The sequence below is a fragment of the Vanessa tameamea genome, chromosome Z (genome assembly GCF_037043105.1).
Source record: "Vanessa tameamea isolate UH-Manoa-2023 chromosome Z, ilVanTame1 primary haplotype, whole genome shotgun sequence".
In the NCBI taxonomy this organism is placed as follows: Eukaryota; Metazoa; Arthropoda; class Insecta; order Lepidoptera; family Nymphalidae; genus Vanessa; species Vanessa tameamea.
Window position 1 is genome coordinate 11,850,384 of NC_087341.1, and position 22,489 is coordinate 11,872,872.

At 30.0% G+C, this 22,489-nt stretch overlaps 1 protein-coding gene across 1 annotated transcript in view; it reads left to right on the top strand.

The window, feature by feature from the left end:
* The window catches only part of LOC113401643 (neurocalcin homolog), an 82,415-nt gene that overhangs the window by 20,047 nt on the left and 39,879 nt on the right, over positions 1-22,489 (top strand). The gene's annotated exons all lie outside the window — the stretch shown is intronic.

Sequence of the window (22,489 nt, forward strand, 5' to 3'; positions counted from 1 at the left end):
TGAACACTATAGAGAATTAAGGCACCTTAACCACTCGTATGGTTCGTCCACCTGTAAAAGTGAATTATTATTCAAATAATGTTATACTTGTGACAATGCGTCGATCCCAAATAAAGCTCAAGCTAATGACAACTGCCGTCATTATTGGTTTCTCTTGCAGGGCAGTACTAGGACATATATAATAAATCAGTTACTATGATGAATTGGACTAATTTTCGCAATAAGTCCTTAACATCTTTCTTCCAATGATACTTTGGTGGTACTGGCATTATTTAAAGTAACTTAATTGTATATAACGGAATCCTGCAATTAGGTATTTAAGATAATTGTGCATTATATTAAGTGAGAAATCTTCCTTTTGAGGATTGGTAGACGACTTTTACCAATGCCATGATCAACTTATTCGTTCGTTAATACCGAAATCATGGTACCACTTTATGGTTATTTAAAAGAATTAAAATATATGAATACATCTAATCATCTTTTATATCTCGGTCTAGTTGGTTATCTGTCAATGGAATTCGAATAACTCGCTTACAGAATTGCTTATCCTGGTTCTGTGATATCTAGTCGCTTGTTATAACTTATGCCTGTCGCTTTGCGTAAGCAGTTTTGTCGGGAAGCGGGAAGTGAGCACTTTCATCTTAAGTTAGTATATACTTTTTCCATATCTAAAAAGCAATCTGGATAGCATTATACTAAAAACTCCACACCAGGATAAAAAACTATAATTGAATTAAAGTTAAAGCCGTTGCTTCGGACTAACTTTTGTTACATAATTTTAGAATATATATTTTTTTACTAATTAAGTTATACATATAATCTCTGGTTCAAATTGAAATGGTTCATGCTTTTTTCCGAGGTGTTCATATAAATCTGAAAAAAATGATGATAAGTAAAATTACAAAATCAATCCAAAGATAATAAGAGTAGTGGAAGTGTTTGGCGACATATAATCTGCCAATTATATGTCCCCAAACATACATGTTAGGTTATAAACCTAATTTTAATTATATTACAAGGATTAAGTCTTTGCGTATACATTTGGCATACTCAATATTTTTGCGAAGCGAAAGTTGGCTATAAAAATAAATAATAGGGACAAGTTTTGTGAATTTCATTGTATAGGAACAAAATTGGGATAGTTTTATTTGTTAAAATATAAAAATACCAATGTGTATATGTATTTCTTTAGTCTATCTAATTTAAATAAGGAATGTTTTTTTCCAACGATAGAAGTCTATTTGCAGACAATTTTTATTACAGTTCATTGCATTGGTTTTGATTCATCATGGCGTTACATACTACACAAAGTTGGTTTATTTTTTTAAAAACTTTTTTTGATACTAGATTTTCAGATATTGCTTCAAATGATGTAGTAAATATAATATTATTGTTGTTTCGAGAGTAAAAGTTGATAACAGTCTTAAATGAATTTAAAAAAAAGATTGTAGGATTATTTTAATTTTAAAGTTTACCCAGTTTTAAGCGGTTAGCTGCGAAGTGAGCTGGCAAGAATTAACAGAAGAAATCAATTGCAAAAAAAATACCAAAGAATTATATAGAAGGTCGTAGGAATTTTACCTAATTTAATCGAATAATGGTTCTTATACATTTATATCTAATAGATACTGAAAAAGTGAAACAAACTGAAGAACGAAAAAAATACTTGTTGTGTTTTAGAAATTTAGATATTTATTTTGGTAGATATTGTGTATTTAAATATTTAGTATAGTATTTAAATATTTAGTAAACGTGATCAACTTTTGTTAGAAACAAAAATAAAAATGGCTTGTTTGTAAGTCACTTCGAGTTCGAGAGCTTACACTACATCACCATAACACTTTTCTTTAATTTGTGGAAAATTCGTCACGAAGAAACACTATTGCGAATCAGCAGAAGGCCCCAGCTTTATAGTTTGAAATATGGAAATCGGTATTTTAAAATTCACCCTTAAGTGAATAAAATTAGGGATAAAAGTGAGTATTATTAGTGCTTTATTTTTAAAGTAAGTATCAAAATCGTTAATTAGAAGCTAAAGGACTCTTTTTAATCTAGATCAGATCCAAGCAATTTTTTTTTGCAATTATATGATATTTTTTTTATACTGAATCAACTACTACAAATCCCAATTTTTCGGGTTTGACGCCCTTTTAGGCAAATAAATCGTTTTAAGCGTTACATAACTGGCATACTTATCTTTAAGTAGTGACCAGTGATTCGAAGGTGAAGGCGCCTCCATGTTAAATTATAGGCGTACATCAAATATAATCTTATTTTAAAAAAAATACCGTCTTTTTTCTTATATTAATCATCTCACGCTCACATAGACAAAGTGGTACCTGGGTTCCATCCACAGGCCAAGCTGATAAAAGTTATTTAAATTTCTGTTGAGAAGTTCTCACTAGCAGCTCAAAGTTAGTCCAGCAGATTTTTCGTTCATGTTGAATTGGTGTCCAATCTTAAGAGTTGGAGAATAGGAATGCATCTGAGCCAAACTTTTGCAGTATATTGTCTCCTGAGAAGTTGGCTAGGTTTTAGTGTCGGATGCTTTGGCTAAAAATCGATTAGGAGAATATAGGATTATGTTCAATTATACAGATGAAATTAAATTTCTGGCAGTTGTTCCCCTCAACGCCTCAGGCTATTGGAAAATCGTTAGAGAAGAACTAAGCCATATCCCGACTGCTATTTGTAGTCTTACAACATTGTATAATTAATTTCATAACTAAGCAATTAATATTAAGTACCTCGTGCTAAATTAATCAGGCTTCGTTAATTTTTTCGTTCGTTAAATTGAGGCGTCTCGAATGCAATTATATTTATTTTCGCTATTTTCAGCACAAGCAATTAATTGTTGAATATGCAAACTCATCCAAGTATGGATTAACGATCATATTAGCGAGCTCTATTACACATCTAAGAACTTTGCCATCCGCTTACGGATTTCCTTGACTTTGCCTTACCTATTAGATATCTGCCAGAACTTCATACCATTAACGTGCATAATTGACTACGTTTGAAATGCGTATTTCTAGAAATTCTACTTCCCAGTTTGACTTTTTATATTTAACGTTTTGATTAAAACGTTGCTTTAATTTATCTTCCAACATCGGATTCATATTCGAATTCTTAAAGACATCAATAGTCTTAGTTCTGTTTCTTTAGAATAGTTTGTTTATATAGAATAGAAAACGAGATTATTTTAATTTGGAATCATAATATAAATTTTAATTTTATTTCTTTCTGGTAAAAATATGATTATGTTTTTATAGTTGGAAGTTAGAAGATAAAAAACGGTTTAGTGTGTGTACTCGTCTACTGTGTCTACTGTGTCTCGTATCATCAAGATATAAAAAAAAAGTTGAAAAATGATTGTAATCATCAAATAGTTATTACTGAAGACATACAGTAAAATTAAGGAAAAAATAAAATTTACGAAAACATGACTATTGGCCAATCTTTTTTTTACGGTTTTTTGTCCACCTATGCCTAAACTGTGTGCCAAATGTTAATTTAAATCGATAGATAGATTTAAAATTGAATTGCCATATTTGCCATACCATAAATTCTGACTACAATTTAACTGTAATTTACCAAATAATTTAAAAAAACAACTCGAAATAAAATTAAAATACACTTCATATGTAATACCCTATTTACCCACACAAGTAGGCAACTACAATAACCACTAGACTAATTAATCTTGTTGTTGCTCTCTGAAAAGAAGTACCTATTATATTTTGTACGCACTTAACTATTTTTTCAAATTTTCCATAGGAATTTACATTTACGTTTTCTAACAAATTTTTACTGAAGACTAATAATGATCTACTTAAAAATATATATTCTTTGGATTTCCTTAACCGAGAACCGTTCAAATGAACCATTAAAATGTTCTTATATTTTTATATTCAATGTATTTATATTAATAATAAATAATTCTTAATTAATTTACGTGCATTATTCGAAATAATATAAATTTATGTATATTTAGTTGCCCTTCCATATATGTATATATATATATATATGGAATCTTCAAATGTTTCCAATCGAAAATTGGAAAGAAACTGTTGTTAAACTCGATTTCAACAACTCGAGTTTATGCAGCAATTCAATCTGGATCATATACACCCAGTGTTTTTTATTGAATAGCCAGAAATCAGATATATGGGTCAAGTTTTTGGCCAAACAGTCACAAGCAATCAATACAGTATGATAGGCGGCGCATTATCATGGTGCAAAAGCCAAGGCTCGCCACAGATTTGACCTAACTAATAAATGTTTTAAAAAGAGTGACAAAAGTATAAAAAATAAAACACATAAATAAAAAATAAATTTGTAGGTAAGAAAAAAGGAATGAAGATATAAAAATAGTAATTTGGTAAGCAATGATAGTAATCGTGTCCTAAATAGGTGTACAGCTTCCAAGTAATAAGAATTAAAAAAAAATTCTAAAATGAACACGTTGGTGACAGAATTATCTTCCATCGTTTTTTTTCTGAAAACGATTTTATCACCTAAATTCCACTTCGAACAATGAAATTTTATGAATATTTTAAATAAGTAATACATACGGTAACAATGTATACAGTAAGACGGACACTTTAGGTACTAACGAATTCTTGTCAGGTCACTGCATTGTTACCATACTCAATCTAAATATAGATGAGATAGAAGTGTCCCCAAATCATCTGGCTTTCAATAAACTTGCTTACTTTATAACGAAAAGATTCCTGGAAATGTTAGTTTCATAAAAAGTTTATTACGGAATACTATCCTTGCTGTCATTTAAGACTCAACGGTTGAAATCATCTAGTATAATCTTCTGTATTTAAATCGGTAGAAATGACATATCTGAACCTTAGACTAGATTGATGAGAATATTATAGACCGCAGGGATTTGCACCGCATTTATTTTATCGTTTGATAGTATAAAAACAATTTACACGTGCCTGACGTGCTGCAGAATCGGGGCATTTGCATCAGGAATGTGCTGTTGTACTGAAGACGCATTATATTGCTTTTGCGTGTAATCGACCAACAAGCTTCTTGTGTAGAAAGAGATGCAGTATACTGAAGTATGCTAACTGACCCGGAGCAACGAGCAAAACTGCAGACGATGATGTTAGCTTTACATAACTCTGATTTTCAGGTCAAATGATCAATGATGAAGATATTTAAACTGTATAATTCTTAAGTAGCGGGAGTCTCATATAGTTTAACAGGCGGTACTGTAGAAGACAGTAATTATATGAGGTATGACGTTGTATGCTAATGCATAGCATACAACGGACGAAAATATTAGGTAGCGAATATTAAAATTATCTCATCGGTTAAAAAATAGCACGTTATGAATTTCTTGTTTTACCCGCTCGAATTCGTGGTGGATAAAATTTTGTTTAGATTATTAACGTGTTATAAAACTTTTTTTTTTTTTAATTGAGGGTTAAGTGATAAAGTTTTACAATATATATATATATATATATACTTTTTTTTTTGACACACAAGTTTTGTTTTCGTTTTTAATACCAGCCCTGTATTCCAAACTAGATTTCGCTGTGTTTTGGAAGTTAGTTCCTTCCCAAATTTTAGGTAAATATTTTTTTCTTACTATATATATTAAACCAAAAAATAATCAAATATACCAAAAATATTTTTTTAACCAATGTAAGTAACGTATTATTATAACGATTAATTTAATCTTAGCACACGTGTGTGTGTAAGTGAATGTCTGTATATGTGTGTATTTATGTGTGATGTTGTGCGCTATGAGTGGATTTAATATATGTATATGTAACAATTATTTAAGTTTAATTTCAGTTTTTAAAATTACAATAGTTTTAAGTCAACAACTGGTCACTTTCCTTATAATCAAGGTCCCTAAGCCATTCTCAAAGTATTTCTTTAATTTGAAAGATAGAAAAAATTCTTGGTTTATATTGATTATATAAAGATAATTGTAAATTTAAATAAAAAGCAACATCAGTGCCCACGCAGTGCTATAAGAAAGGTTTTAAAATAAGTATATTTTAATCAGTTTATAGGCAAATATTTTACAAAGACAAAATCAAACTTATTTAATGCGATTGCCACACCATTGCCCCTTTCATCGGTGCGTGACAATGATGTGTCTGTGTACCGAATATTTGAATCAAATTGTTATAATTAAATACAGATATAAAAGAGAAAATTATAAAGTAAAAGTCTTGTAAATATTTATGGGAAATAAATTCTCTGGGCTGACTTTTCCTCTTGAGGTTTGCGGCAAACTCGCTATGCTGCTTCAATGCAGGTTGGTGTAGTAAAGTTATAATTTATTTCGATATTCTGGTTTCATTACAATGCAACTCTTCATCGTCTATTACGAGATGAAGAATTGCTTGTCTGGGTTTGAATCTTGTAATCTTCGATTCACATATTCTAACTACTGATTCATCCTTGTTAAGGTTCCAAGGAATATAGTTTTGAGGCGGATCTTCCTAAATCGTTCCCGATCTTTTCAGATACTAGTGACATTTAGTAGAGAACTCAATTATGTCATGAACTAGGTCGTCGTGACATTTTTTATTGAGTTTTACATAATTTCATTAAGTTTTCGTAGTGACGCTGACGGATAGTAATTATTTAAAAAAAAATTGTAGATAGCGAAAATTTCAAAGATAATTATATTAATGTATCGGTAAAACTGATACCATTAATATAATGTATATACATTATTTTGTTTTAAACAAAGTGCTATATAATAACTTGAACGTGGGCAATAGAGCTGTAAATGTCCCAGAATGGATTTTGTTAAGAGTTTCATCTATACCTTAAAGTTCATTGATTTAGTTCACCATAGTTTGTAGAGATCGATTGGATATTGCATTTTTTACCACAAATATTTATTGCGTTTAAATTCATCTCCTAGGTTTAATTGAAAATGAAAACTTGTATCGAAATACTTTATTTTTATATCGGTATTTAGGTTACAGTTAATGAGTTTTTGTTTAATGAGAGACATATGTTAAAGCTTTTTTGAGAATTCGCCACCTAAGAGGGTTGAATTCGACATAAAAATTTGTATACGTAATACGTCATTTTTATGCAAATAATATGGAAATCGATATCAAATCTTGTAATTATTTGAAAGCCAGTCATTATAGCAAAGTTACAATTATGGGCAATACAAGTTACGAAAAAATTGTAGTTCCAACTATATATTTTATCTAGTTGCTCCCGTTTCATCCACGATGTACGCTATTGAATTCCTATGAGTATCTGGTTTTATGTGGTCTCAATTAACGAACTAGACGCAAAAAAGCATTATCTAATCAGACCAGTAGGTTCTGAGATTACCGCATTCAAATAGACTTTCAGATTTATAATAGAATAGAAAATATATTTGTATGAACCATGCCATTTACAAAACTTCTATATACCTATGAAAATCAACTAAGAAAATTTATATATCACACAATGAATCTATATATATATATATATGTTTTAAATATAATCTCTACTTACAATAAGCGTATTAAGATATTATGCTAACATCATACTCGGTAATATTATTCGATTACATTATTCATATCTATAACAAACGAACATAATTTGTAGGTTATAATCAAAGGTTTTGGACGACACATAAATATTAAAACGAATATTATACGTATGTAGGGTATGGATATATGTACGTATGTATTTCCTATATGTTATTAGTCATTTTATATAAAAAAATTGTGCTGCCTATGCTGGTGACTCGTGGAAACTCGTGGTGGCGTTGTATTGTACAAAATTCCTAGATATGTCGAAACGTACATCCTGATGGATCACCTGGATAGAGTATGGATCTCGTTTTTTAATTTACCAATCGTGAATATGACTCTGTAATTCAAATGAAAATTTTCGAAAGTTATGTAACGTTCAGCTTTAGTAGAATTGTGTAACATGGAATGTTATTACTGATTTATAGTGCCTGTCTGAATGTATTTACAAAAAAAAACTATCTATGTATGTATTAGGAAAAGTTAATACAATTAGTTACCCATATAATTAATTTTAATCTTTCGCCATATAAACTCAAACATTGAAGTCACTTTATCTTTAATAATTATTTTACTGAAATACCGCTCAATTTCAGCTCTAAATTTCTCATCTGCTGACTTTAGAACTTGGGAGATAGAACTAAGCAGTGGCATTAAAGTTTGAATTTATACTGGTTTTTTCAAATGACCCAGAGATTATAGGGCGTGCATCACAACCAATGATTGCGGATTCAAACTCAGACAAGCACCACTGAATTTGCTTGTGTGTTTATAATTCTCGTTCTCGGCTGTGAAGGGAAATATCGTTGTTTCCACTTACCAGCATTCGAGCGTAGTGGTCAAATTATGTCAAAACTGTCAATAATTATAACACCCTGCAATGAAGTAAAATCATGACACACCTAAAAGCTGAAATGTTTTGTTGACATCATCTATCGTTGAAAATAATCTTTTATCTTATCCTGTAATATTGACAGGTTTCTGTTATTTCTATTGTAGTCGCGAGATAGGTTGTTATACTTCGAATTAACACTAGCTGTCTGTCCATCGTAGGATTGAAATATCGTTTTTAATGGAATGAAGTTACGTTGTACCCATTTCAAAATTACCAAAAATGATGTAAAATATATATTTATTAGATTACAATTTTCTTTTAGTAACTCGGTTAGTGTCCCTTATTATTCGTAATTTATATATTTTTAGTATTCTTACTTAAAATATTTGTGTGAGAATGTATTTAATGGTAAACTGTTAGTGTTCACAGATAACTTCATAAATAGCTGATAAATGGTAGTTTTTATAACTAATTGTTATATAAGATTTTAAATGAACATGGCTATTTTTATTACTAACAGTATTTAAAACGGGATATTTACCATGTTTTTTATTTGGTGGAGCTCGATATTTCGACATTATCTAGGAATGTCTTGTTCACGAGACATTCGTACATAATGTATTATTGTATATATTATTGTATATTATAATAATGTATAATTCGTAGATAATCTCGTGAACAAGACATTCGTAGATAATGTCGAAATATCGAGCTCCACCAAATAAAAATAAAAAACATTGTAAATATCCCGTTTTAAATACTGTTAGTAATTGTTATATTTTTACAATGAATAATTTTGATCCTGATTTTTTAACTTCATATTGATTCATCATGACAATACATTTTTATGGTAAGCATGACCTGATTCAACATCCAGGATTGCTTCTAGACAAAGGAATTCCTTAACGGGTATATAAAACCTTGTTTTAAAAAGGTATTTTTAATATTAATTTATTTGAAATCTATATTTATTTTATAGGCTAATTACTTTTCTAACCCGTCAAAGAAAATCTTTATTTTACTATCTTCAGAAAAAGTTATTCCCATGATTTATTTTATTAATTTGGAAACAAATAAAAATCATCACGTAAAAATAAATCTTGACTAAAGATTGGAAGGCATAGTTGTCGAAAGTAATCATCACAATTTATTAATGTGAATTGGTGCGTTGTCTTGCAAAAGCAACACACCTTTGTTTAATTATCATTATTGTCTTTATTCCTCATTTTCCGGAATTTTGAACTGTAAATAAATGAGTCAAATCTTTTCAAAATTTTCGATTATTTTATATTTTCGGATCTTAAGCTCGTAAAATGACTGTAAAAGCAGATTGAGTTATTTTTGGACGTAGAAGCAAGCATTTTAGTTTATATTTTTTATCAGTTACACAATGATAACTTGAGCTTTTCCATCGGCGTAAAAAGTGTAGGAAAATTTAATTCTCTTTTACTCTCGACTAGTGATAAAATTGCTATTCTTATTCGCGTTGATTCATTTTTATGATTTAGTTTTATTATATTTGCTTCTTTGCACAGTCTTATAGATCTCTTCCATCTCTACTATTCAGAATTACATAATTGTCTTCAGCTCAAGTTGTATCACATTCTTTAATAATAACCATTTTGATTCGCTTGCAACTAGCCATTTCAAAGGAAATCAATTACGTATATAAAAGGTTATTTTGTTACAATAATTATTACAGTTTAAGTGGATATAGTCTATTCAAAAACAATTTGACAAATGTCTATAAGAGGGTTAAAGTGAGAAGAGTTCGTTAAGCAATTATTTTTTTATCTATATAATTATTTATTATTGTGTTGTTTTTGGTTATGGGTTTACAAACAGTCTTTTACTATTTTGCCTTCAAAATTAATTTGAGCCTTGACCGCACAGATCAATCTCCATCGTCTCTTCTCCATCGCACGTGACATTGGCGAAATAATCTGTGCCTCTTTGGCACAAATAAAAGCCACAAAAATGAAAAGAAAAAAGAAGTTTTTAATATTCTTACCAGCTGCAAATATATATTTCTATATCGCAGTACTTGTAAATTTGGTAGATACATCCATTTTACTATTTGGAAGTTTTTATCGAACATAAAAAAAATGTATATTAATATGTTTGTTAAAAAGCCAATTCTAAAATTTTAAATAAGTAAGATTGTCTTCGGTATTACTTTGAAATATTAATGTGTCTGCACTCTTATATGTGATCTTACCCGGTCTATAATGTAATGTTTACTCTCTGTAATGCCGTTCTAAATAAATTCTTAAAATAAAGCAGGCAGATACAGGTGTGTTAAGGTTCAGTGAGGGTAGAGAACACTAAACAGTTATTGTGTCGAAGTTAGAACTTTCAATAACCTTGTTGCAAAATAGAGGGCGAATATCGCATTGTAATTAAGGCAATAATGATCATATTAACTTATTTTAAGGTGAGCGGTTCATTTACTTTTTTCTATGATATAGGTTGGCGGACGAGCAAATGGTCCACCTGATGATGCAAGTAGTCACCATCGCCCATGACAATGGCGCTGTAAGAAATATTAACCATTCCTTTCATCGCCAATGCGCCAACATCATGGGAACTAAGATGTTATGTATCTTGTGCCTGTAGCCTCACTGGCTCACTCACCCTTCAAATCGGAACATAACAATACTGAGTACTGTTGTTTGGCGGTAGAATATCTGATAAGTGGGTTGTACCTACCTAGACGGGCTTGCACAAAGCCCTACCACCAAGTGACAATACAATGAATGGATAATATCGCTTAAAATAATTATTATCATTGGATACATAGCCACGAGCCCAGATAGCCCAGTGTTTAGAACGTGTACATCTTAACCAATGATTGCGGGTTCAAACTCATGCAAGTAAGAATTTTCATGTGCTTAATTTGTGTTTATAATTCATCTCGAGCTCGGCGGTGAAGGAAAACATCGTGAGGATGCCTGCATGTGTCTAATTTCAACGAAATTCTGCCACATCGGAATCAACTAACTCGCATTAGAGAAGCGTGGTGGGATATGCTCCTAATCATCTCCTCAAAGGGAGAGGAGGCCTTAGCCCAGCAGTGGGAAATATACAGGCTGTTACTATTATTTATTATTGCTTAGCCACGGTCGCCCGTCGATCTCTATACTATCTATAAAGCACTAGTCACCACTTTCACTAGCATCATAGCTATATTTTATGTAACATTGTATAGGGTTAGATAAATAGGAAAATATACTCACCGAATTTGATGGGAATGAATGTACGAAATTTGGTTTATATTTAGATCTATACGGGGCTTAGGTTTCTTTATTTCCTTTACTGTATCTCTGACGAGTATGCGAAATTTCATGGTGATTGGTGGAAGAAGACTAGTTAAGAAGTGAAACCGTAACAAACAAATAAAATCAAACGCAATTTCGCATTTTTAACAGTTAGGATTGTTCTCAGCAGCTCGATATAATTATTTTTGTAAGTTAACTATATATAACTTTATTTATTCTATCTTTTATCTATTAATGATATTTAATCAAAATAAATGTTTTTTTTTGTTATGTATAATTAACATATATTATTAACAAGAAACACTTGTTTTGTTTTATGTTTGTTTTAATTCCCGAGTAACAAGCAGAAAATAAAAGGTATCACTGTGAACCTTCCATTTTCTCTTGTTCCTGTTTTGTGTTAAGACTAATGCAGTTATTTAGAATTCAAAGTGTTTCGCGTGAAATTGCATTCAAGTAACATAATTGTCTTAGAATTACAAACACTTATTACAGAATTTATTTGTTTTTTATCGATGTTTTACTTTGCATAAATACAAACCGTTAGAAGGAAAATAATCGTTATAACGTAGTCTAATACTATGAATATATTATTTCTCTGAATAATAAATGTACTTGCCTCGTGAAATCGATAGTGCAAGTGTTTATACATGAAAAATGTTTAACAATACAGCACAAATATTGCGAATCAGAACCTCTATATCTTACAAAAACTGAGAAAAGATATATTTAGTTTGTCCATCTCTCAGCGCCTACTTATATTAAAAATATGATATAGATCGTTTTTTCTCTCATAAGTTATAGAATGAGACGGTTATCGGTTGCAAATGATTTTACTTTTTATATTCTGTAGTTATCTTATAATGGAATTTTTTTACTAATCTTATGAAGTTGGTAGAAATTATCGTAACGCTAGTTTACGTTAGATTTTAATATAATTCCAAATCAAAATCAAAATCTGAACCATCAAGAAACTAAGTAGTAACTTTTGTTTAATCCATTTATGTAATTGTATTATTATTTATTAAAAAAAATATGATTACCCATACTTGTTTCATGATATGCATAAACTTCCACATTTTTTTGACAAAATGCAAAGTAGATTGGTAGTTATAAGAATATTTACATGGTGAAGTTTTTTATACCATTAATTTTATTGTAAAACGGCTGCATATTTATGCATTGTTATGAAATAGGTAGGCGGTTGGGCAAATGGGCCAACTCATGGTAAGTGGTCACCACCGCCAATTGACATTCGGCTGTAAGCAAAATAAACCTTGGGAACTAAAATGTTATGTCTCTTGAGCCTGTAGTTACACTGGCTCACATACTCTTCAAACCGGAACACAACAATACTGAGTATTGCTGATTGGCGGTAGAATATCCGATAAGTGGGAGGTAACCTACACAGACGGTAGAAAAATACTAAAAAGCCATTATTTATTTACCACTAATTCAAAATTTTACATATAATATTATATTATTAAGGAGCAATCAACAAAAATATTCATCCTATTTTTGTAAAATACAAGTGGATAGCTGGATCGATTCCCTAGGCCAATCGGTCTAATATAGATTTCAAATGGCAATATCAATTATTCACTGATAGTTCTACATTTAAGACACAATGTGATCGTTTTAAGAAATCGGTGCATATTGAATTATTATGCCTCTCTGTAGATAGGCGGTAAGTAATCGTATCATATATTATTCGCTTTGATGAAATTTTATGGAAACTTATTATAATATAAGTATGCGGACGGACAAACAGGCTACTTGATGGTAAGTGTCACCATTGCACAGAGACATAATAATATTAAAAAAAAAAAACTATAGCAAATCTTATGAATTAATCTAGATTTACACTTGGTTTCTACAAAAATAGGTTTAATAATGTTGGCTGAATTGAATAATTAATTAACCTTTTGATCTCTTGAAGTATCATATTCTATAATAAATGAGCGTTTGTTCGGAATAATTGATATTGCCCTTTGAAATACATAACATACCGATTGACTTAATGAAGTGATTCTTCTACCCATTTATATTTTATAAAAATTGGATACATATTCTGATTCGCTGTACTCTTATATAAAAATATGAACGATAATTTGCGACTTCGACGATGACCAACCCCCATGAGAGTTGACACACGCACACACATATGGTTTTAATTGTTTTTTAAATAAAAACATTTGTTGTAACAAAGAATGTATTAAATTTCAAATCGAATCTGATAATAGTTTACAAACAAAATTACAGAGCGACAAAAAGTAAAAAAAAAAGGAGATACATGGGCCACCTAATTGCAAATAGTCACACAGTGCCCATAAATATTGGCGCTATAAGAAATATTAACCATTCCTAATTCCGCCAAGCGTAGTGCCTGTAGTAGTTGCACTGGCTCACTCACCCTTCAAACCGGAACATAACAGTATTTAGTATTGATGTTTAGGCGGTAGAATATATAACGAGGAGCTGACGCCTACGGGCTTGCATCTTTATGCACTACCACTAAGTTTTTGTCTTTCTTATACGTTTTAAAATTTTGACCGTTGATCCCATATAGTTTACACTTGTATAGTTGTGTAGTTGACGTTTGCGTGACGCTCAATATGTGGTGAAAGAGTCGTGCGGGGTAATTGTTTATGAAAAAAGGCTATGCAACGCATGCCAGGTTAGCAGCTAGTTAAACACACTACCTTATACTGTAACAGCTAAGTAGGTATGTTTACTGGTAAGTTGACTTAAAAAAAACTCGAATACGAAACCGTCCTTTTTACAGAGTCAGGCAAATAAGAGAATGTGTATAAGATAGACAATAAGAGAAATGTGTAGTCTGTAATACAAATTGAATTTATTTGCTAATCTGCCTCCGTATTCCGTCGCACTCCGTAATTATGCCTTCAGTGGAAGATAAAGTGATTCTACGACAGGACAATTAATTCAATTGCACCTTATATAGAAAAAGATGTAATGTTACCTACTATTCTTCCTTCTGCCATCGAAAGAAATAGATTTGTCGCAATAGATTATGGTTTCAATGAATACTAATCTTTTCAATTATTCTCTCTCTGACGGACGGGATTATTTAAATAGCTTATTTAATAAAAGCTTATGCTAGTCAAAGTAACAGAACAAATAAAATTTCTTCTAGTTCTCGAGCAACGTTTACGATCTTTAGCAAGTGATACGTCCATCTCATCGGTCTTATTTTTTCTTTTATTGAATGGATATAACATTATAGTGGGCAAATCTACATCTAGTCATCGGTCAGTAATAGGTCAGCTATCGTTGGCAATTAAATATTATCGATCATAGTTTGGTCTTCCCCGTGACTCATACTTATCATATCTACTGAATTATTTTTTTCTCTTTGGGCTTTGCTATATAAGTCTTTATAATGTTAATATTATAATTATAAACTACCACTTGCGAGAACTGATATTTAAGTGTAAAATAAATAAAATCAAAATAAAGCTTGTGAGTCTAATTTTGGATTAAAATGCTTTTTTATAGATTTTGTAAGTAATTTATTTATTTCCAAACGCAAAACTAAAATTGCACAGTATAATTTAATATCAAGAATGATTTTAAAAAACAACTTATACTTTTTATTTGTGAGTCATAATACGTAAAATGGATTAAAGTTGTTTCAAATGTCATCTTCAAACAGAAATAGCTAAGTTAAAAGAAATCATGGCTGGAAATATTTAGCATTGAATATTGATTTTCGGCTTGGCGAGGTCGGTACGTGTTTTATCGTACTTAAACATGGTGAATTTGGACGTGTCTGCATTTACAATTTTGTTACACAACCAATTTTTTAATAAGCTCCAATCATTGATTACGACGACTCTTGATTTAAGTTTATTTTTTGCAATAATAATTCAAGTGTCTTTTTTTTGTTATACCGTAAACAGTTATTTATATTGTAGAAAACCAAGTTAAGTTTATATTTAAATATATGTAAATCATAATAATAACATAGGAGGTAGCTTGGGACCTGCATAATAAGGATGTAGAATTGAATTGCATGGAGCAGTTGGTATTTAATAAAAATATGACCTCAAACACTCGCTAAGAAAACTTTGACAATAATATTGTTGCTATTCGCAGAAAGTTTGTTTTAATGCCGAGAAAATAACTTTGTCAAATTAATATTTTCTTTTCTCTTCACAGATCAGGATCCGTTATAATCCAAACAGTAATTAATTTCTAAATACACGTGTGAGTTCTAATTTATATGAATACTTACAATTATTTTTTATTATTTAGAACCCTAAAAATAAACAACGATAAACAGTGTCTGAACTTAGTAGCATGAGCTTTTGTTTTTGTACAATATAAATAGGATAATACATTAGTAATATCATATCATCGTCATAATAGTCATCCTTTGTAGGTAGACTCAGCTCGGCAACGTACGTGATTGGACAGGCTAGACAGCTACCTGACATTGATACTGCCCGATTAGTATATTTTCATACTATCATGTCCTATGGTATATTACTTTGGGATAATGATGCAGACATATAAACTATTTTCATTCACCAATAAAGAACTGTCATGGCTATTTATAATCTCAGAGCTCGAGATTCTCTTCGGGATGTTTTTTTACAATGTATCACATTATATTAACAGTAATATTATGTATATTATATTTTATATTTAACCTTATTTGTGATAAATATAATCTAGAGTTCAGAGAATGCTAAACATGTTACGAGATCTTAAGGAAGGAAAGTGCACCCAGGGTTATAGAACCTTGGAAAACATCTGTTTCCTCCTTGCGTTGATGACACCTTGATATTTAAAACAAACATTCAAGTAAAAAATATATGAGTAGAATACATTGATGATAATTATATCTGCTATATATATATATATTGTAAAATCTTACTTGTGATTTATATTCAAAATATTAAAACTTATATAATGAAACATATTTTACTTCATAGTTCCAAATTTATATTTCATTTAATACGAAGTAGTTCTGTTTACTAAAATCTAAATGAAATGATATTAATTAAGTTCTAGAACATAATTACATCAGTTTGAAACAGCTTATGGTGCTTGTTCACATATGTATAAATATAACTAATATTAATACCTCTTTACGACAAATTTCACGGGAAAACTGTTCATAATATTTAACTGCTAAATATAGTTTGATATTTGTACAAGTTTTAAGCTTTGACTATTCATGCGAAATTTCGGCATTTCATTTCACCTGTCCAGCGTTACATTAATTGGAAGTGACAATATTTGACTTTTTAGTTTTATTTGTGTACTTTATTTTTTTTAAATGCATTTCTGCAAACCGATTGCGATTTGTTTTGATAAAAATCTACAATTTTTTTAACATACATGGCCTCGTTTGTTTATTTTATTTTAATGCCTACATGTTTCCTACATAGAACCCTATTTACTTATATATTTTTGCTCTAATTGTACTTCAATGACAAACAAAATGTAGTATATACATAAATAGTACGACATGTTCCCCAGAAACGATCGCTATGTGCTAGAAACTATTCAGGTCGTTTCTCTTTTATGTATGAGAATATAATGGCAAGATTATTGAAGTGATAACAACTTGCTTGGGGACATATTTCGTTGTAGTTTTGATTTGAATAATTTTAAATTATTTACCAATAAAAATAAATCATTTATAATTGTAGTTTTTGGCAATTATATAGAATCCAGAAAAATAAGGGGCTTAAGTTTTCTTATAAAATTTAGGTGCCTACTATGAGTGCAGTTTTGTTTGAACGTTGAGTATAGATATGTGATCCTTTATCCAGTAAATTCAGTCGAAAAAAGACTTTATCTTACCTTGAACTATTATTATTTATCCAACTAACAATTCAAATTCCGTTTGACCGAAATCATAGAATAAATATTTCCTTGAGTTTCCTTTGCAATTTTACTTGCATTAATTTTGTAAGTGCTCATCTTGTTGAGTAGTAAAACGCTGTGGTGATCTTGTCTAGGCTTTCGTTCCTTTTTAATATTAATATAGCTTATTTGTTATTTCGCATTGCTATTTTATATTTATGTTGTCATTGTACCCCCGCTTCAAGTAATAATATTTAAAATATAAGTGCTAATAGGTGTTTCGATATTTGATAACGGAATTGATAGGTTTTATCCACATCAATTAATTAATTATTCATATTTTTTAATCGATGTCCGATTTCATGAAATATATAAACTATACTAATAATAATTGGTAATTAAAACTGTCTGGTCTGTGTAAATAAAATATGTGATAAAATATACGTCGTTAACTCTTAGCATTGACTCAGAAATAAAAAAAAAAACAGAGTATTCCTCTATATCTCATACAAATGCATCTCTCATGCATATGTGTGTACGCATCACACGGAAACAATTTGAACGATTTAAATGTTGGTACATTTATAACAAGATATACCCAGGGGTAATTTAATGCCGGAAAAGATGACTCTCGTAGTATGATAAGATACTATATGTATATCCACGAATCAAATTGTAAAACAGCTTATTCTGTATCAAGTTGAAATGTAATGCTTAAGTTATCGTGTTTTGTTCTTTCCTTTGAAACGAGCTAGGTTGCGTTGACGAGCCCCCACTTACTACTATTATTGTTAATCTCAGGCTGTAGTCTTGCTATAATTAGTTCAAAATGTTTTAACTATAAAGATATTTTGCAACCAATCGTCCATAATTTCTTATATCGGTTGTTATTATAATTTTATAAGTTCAGTTTAATACATAGCTATGTCATATAGTTGAAAGTCAAGTGGTTGATCAATATTTATAAGAATGATATATTCCTTTATTCATTATAAGTGAACAACAGACACTTGACTCGAGATGGTAAAACACAATGGTGGTGAAAATACTAGGTGGTAGAACTTTGCGAAGGGTTAGTGAGTCAGTGTAACTACAGACACGTCTTAATTCCTAATGTTGGTGCCGCATTTGATATGTACAGGAAAAGTTATCATTTCTTACAGCGGTTATGTGTTGTGACCACTAATCATCAGGTGTCCCATATGACTACTTATATAAGAAAAAAAATCCCAGGCTGCGTTGTAGTCGATAAAAATTGATAATAGTGATTTTCTAAAAATAAGTTTTAGTTAACGAGTTTTGTTAAAAAATTCTTGTTATAATATGTTTACCGCGGTGACTTGGTCATTATTATGGCACCTTGTCATGCTACAACTCTTTGGTATTAAATATATACTTTGAATAAAATAATTCTAGAATTTGCATGTCGCATACGTTTAATATTTTATTACGAACACCGAGTCTCTAGGTCGACTATTGATTAATGCGATTGCGAGAAGCTTTCGTTTGAAATGTCTTTTATTTTAATATTATTCAAAGTGAAATGAATCTAGGTCCCGCTATTATCGAAATACCAATTATTTGTGTTTAAACAATTAATTTGATATACGAAAACGTTTACAATTATGCATTTTTGTAAATATTGAGTACCGTGCCAATTTTCATTTGACGGCGTTCATTAGCAATAAAGTTTCAATTTACCTACCTTGCAATTGATGCATATATTTTTAATTACTCTTCAATATGCCTCTGTAAAACCTTTGTAACTGAAAACGTTCAGAGTAAAATAAGATACATACATTGTTTATATCATAGGTTTGATTTTTATTTAATAAAGCAAAATGTAGCAGTACGTACTTTATGTTACTAATAAGTTTTCGAACCGTTTCCGAAAGTTATCTCAAATAACCAATAACCTAACGCGTTATAGAAGCGTTGCTTAACCTGTATCGAATTTTATAACTTTAACTTCACTTAATTTTTCGAATAGTAACGATCAACTTTTACTTGGATATGCATATGAAAATAGTTATAAGTTACTGCTTCGTGAAGAGCTTGGAAACTACATTTATCTATGCATATTTTGATGTTCATTTTTTAAATCTATGCAGGCATTCATTCTTTGGAAACTATTGATTAGGTTGGTTAATTTTACGTTGAAATGAGTGAACCTGAAAAGCCTATAATATGCACAATATAAAATACATGAGGATCTTTAACCTTAACGAAGTTGTCACATATCTTTAGCAGAAAGTCAGTTGACGCTCGTTAAGGACTGTCATAAATCAATTTGTGGAGTCCTAACAAGTTTTTATGTGATATAGTAACTGTTTATATTTACTACTATCACTGTAAGCAAATAGTTCAGCTGAATTATTAAAATACGTTATTTTCAATATTGAAGATATTTCTGTCGTATATAGCCGTTACACTCGTCATCACATTTAGAATTCCATAACCAAAAACTAATCCTGTTTAATTTAATAATGTTCGTCTGCCCATCTGGCTGGCTGTCACAGCATAGATTTTAACTGCTCCATTTATTTATTAGTTGCTTCCATTGTACTCTTAGGGGTATTCATAAATATAAATATATCCTAATTATTAAAATATAAGCAAGAATAGAAACAATTTATGCTTAAAGAAAATATTTTCAATACATATCCTCCGATACGTATATATATATATATATATATTTGTTTGCCTTTAATACGAAATTCAACGAACTTAACTGAATTGATTTATATATAACGCTTAATTCTTTTTGTGTTCTATGATGCGATTAAATACTTAATCGTATTCATATGTGTTATGTTTTGAAAAATACTGTAATGGTTCGTTTCGAATATCTTGAATAGATATTATACATGACCGACCTTAGACTTAAGCCGGTAAGGCAGACTTACTGCGATTCAGACCAAATCGATATCTCGAGAAATTTACCCCGATACGCTATACAATGCTTCGCACGATGTTAGCCCTTGTTTGTATACAAGTATCAGTTGGAATACTTCCTATAAACGACAGTCTTAGTAGTTAATCAATTAATTCAATACACAAGGTTCTGTTGAATACAGATTATATTACATCAGAAGATTAATCCAAGCTTACAATTAATATAGAATGTCTTTAAGGAATAGGTAACTATATAATAACTGTATATAAAAATAGATGCCTTAAGAAAAAATATTGTTAATAATGAAAAAATCTTTTTATATAGGTGGAATTAAATAACGTAAACTAAAACAGCTTTAAAGTAACTTTCAAGACGAATTTTCATTATATATATAATAAAGCAAGTAGGTACTTACATAAATTTGGTGCGGATTGTCTTCAGTTTTAACATTTTAATAAGCTAAAGGGAGTATTCGACGCTAATGACAAAAAACTTGTATCGGGTTCTTTGGATACCGAATTTCCAGTATTTTTTTGTCTTTTTTTATAAATGAATGGAACTTATTTTATAAATATAAAATGCAATACAATACCGATAACGTAATACAGTTGCAATTTTTTTTATTACATACGTTTGAAGTTAACGCTGTATAAGTCATAAATTAAATGATATCAAAATTGTATATTGCTTTTAAGGCTTTAGTCTATATTTCAATTTCTTATTCGCCTTGATGATTGATAAAACCCATAAGAAATTTTAGTATGAAATAAATTTATTAATACTTCGCATAGTCGAAGGTAAAGATAAAAAACATATTATTTCTTTCGATCCCAAAAACTAGAAGCACACAGATGTAGGTAATATGAATAATACAGTAGTACAGTACAGTAAAATGTTTAAGTTTTTTAAGGTAAGAGAATTGACCAGAAGTTATGTTTTTATTTGCCCCTAAAACCTTTAAATAAAGCAAAGAAAAAAAATATCATCAGGTAGCTAATAAACAAAAGCAACCTGAACAAGTCCTTTTATAAATTATTATATAAAATATTATTTATTTTATAATGAAAATATTATTAAAATAATAAAAACGACTCGTTGTCAATAAAGACGTTATTTCCGTTAGCAAGTTATTATAGCAAATGCCAGATATAGAGTTCAGGTGGGCGAAATAAGTTCTGGAAATATAATATCAGTGATTGGTAAATCGTCGCAATCATCCAAATGGCAGCTCGGGAAATACCGGAAGTCATTTCAGAAATGTCTCTATCATATTATATTAAAATAAATATATATATTAAAAAACGGAATATTACAAAAAATTGCGAAAAAGCCTATCTATATATAAATAAATTTAAACAAAGCAAAAATGTCACCTTAACTTTAGTATATTGTACTTCATATTGTAATAAAATCGAATCGTTTTTATAATAAATTAATTAATATTTGTTGAACGTAATTAAAGTGTGAAGAAAATCTAACACATTAGAATTAAAATCCATTGAGTAGAAGCTCACTGCGGCGATGTTTATTCAAGCTCTATCAATAATTACCCCGTATTTTATAATATTCGAAGCACTCTTAAATATAATTGCCAGCAGATTTATACAATGAGTGTTTGAGATGAAAAGTTTTTCATACTCGAAATATATCATATATTCAACAGATTCGGATTCCGTTACTAAAATCACTTTTTTCGTTCGCTGTGAACTATATTTCATTAATACGAATATATAACTATGTGTATGTATGAAACATTATTAACTCTTTTCACTCCGCTCAGCTCTCCCATTAAAAATTCTTTTTTCCATTGTATAGGATCGCTTACGGAATAGAAGTTATATCTTTCTGCAAAGAACGTCGATAAAGGCGATTTTTTTTGTCAAGATTTTAAAGGCTTTTATTCTTTTAAACATACATTTATTCGAAGAAACTATTAAAAAAATCTGGTTTTAAATTATAATAGAAGATACATTTCTAGTCCGTGTTCGTTACGGAGTGGCATCAACAGGACATACTTATATTGACCTTTTCCAAGTGTATCAATTATGTAAAATACCGTATGCTTTCTGTTTTTCCGATTGACGCTAATGAACCTATTGTGTAGATCCGT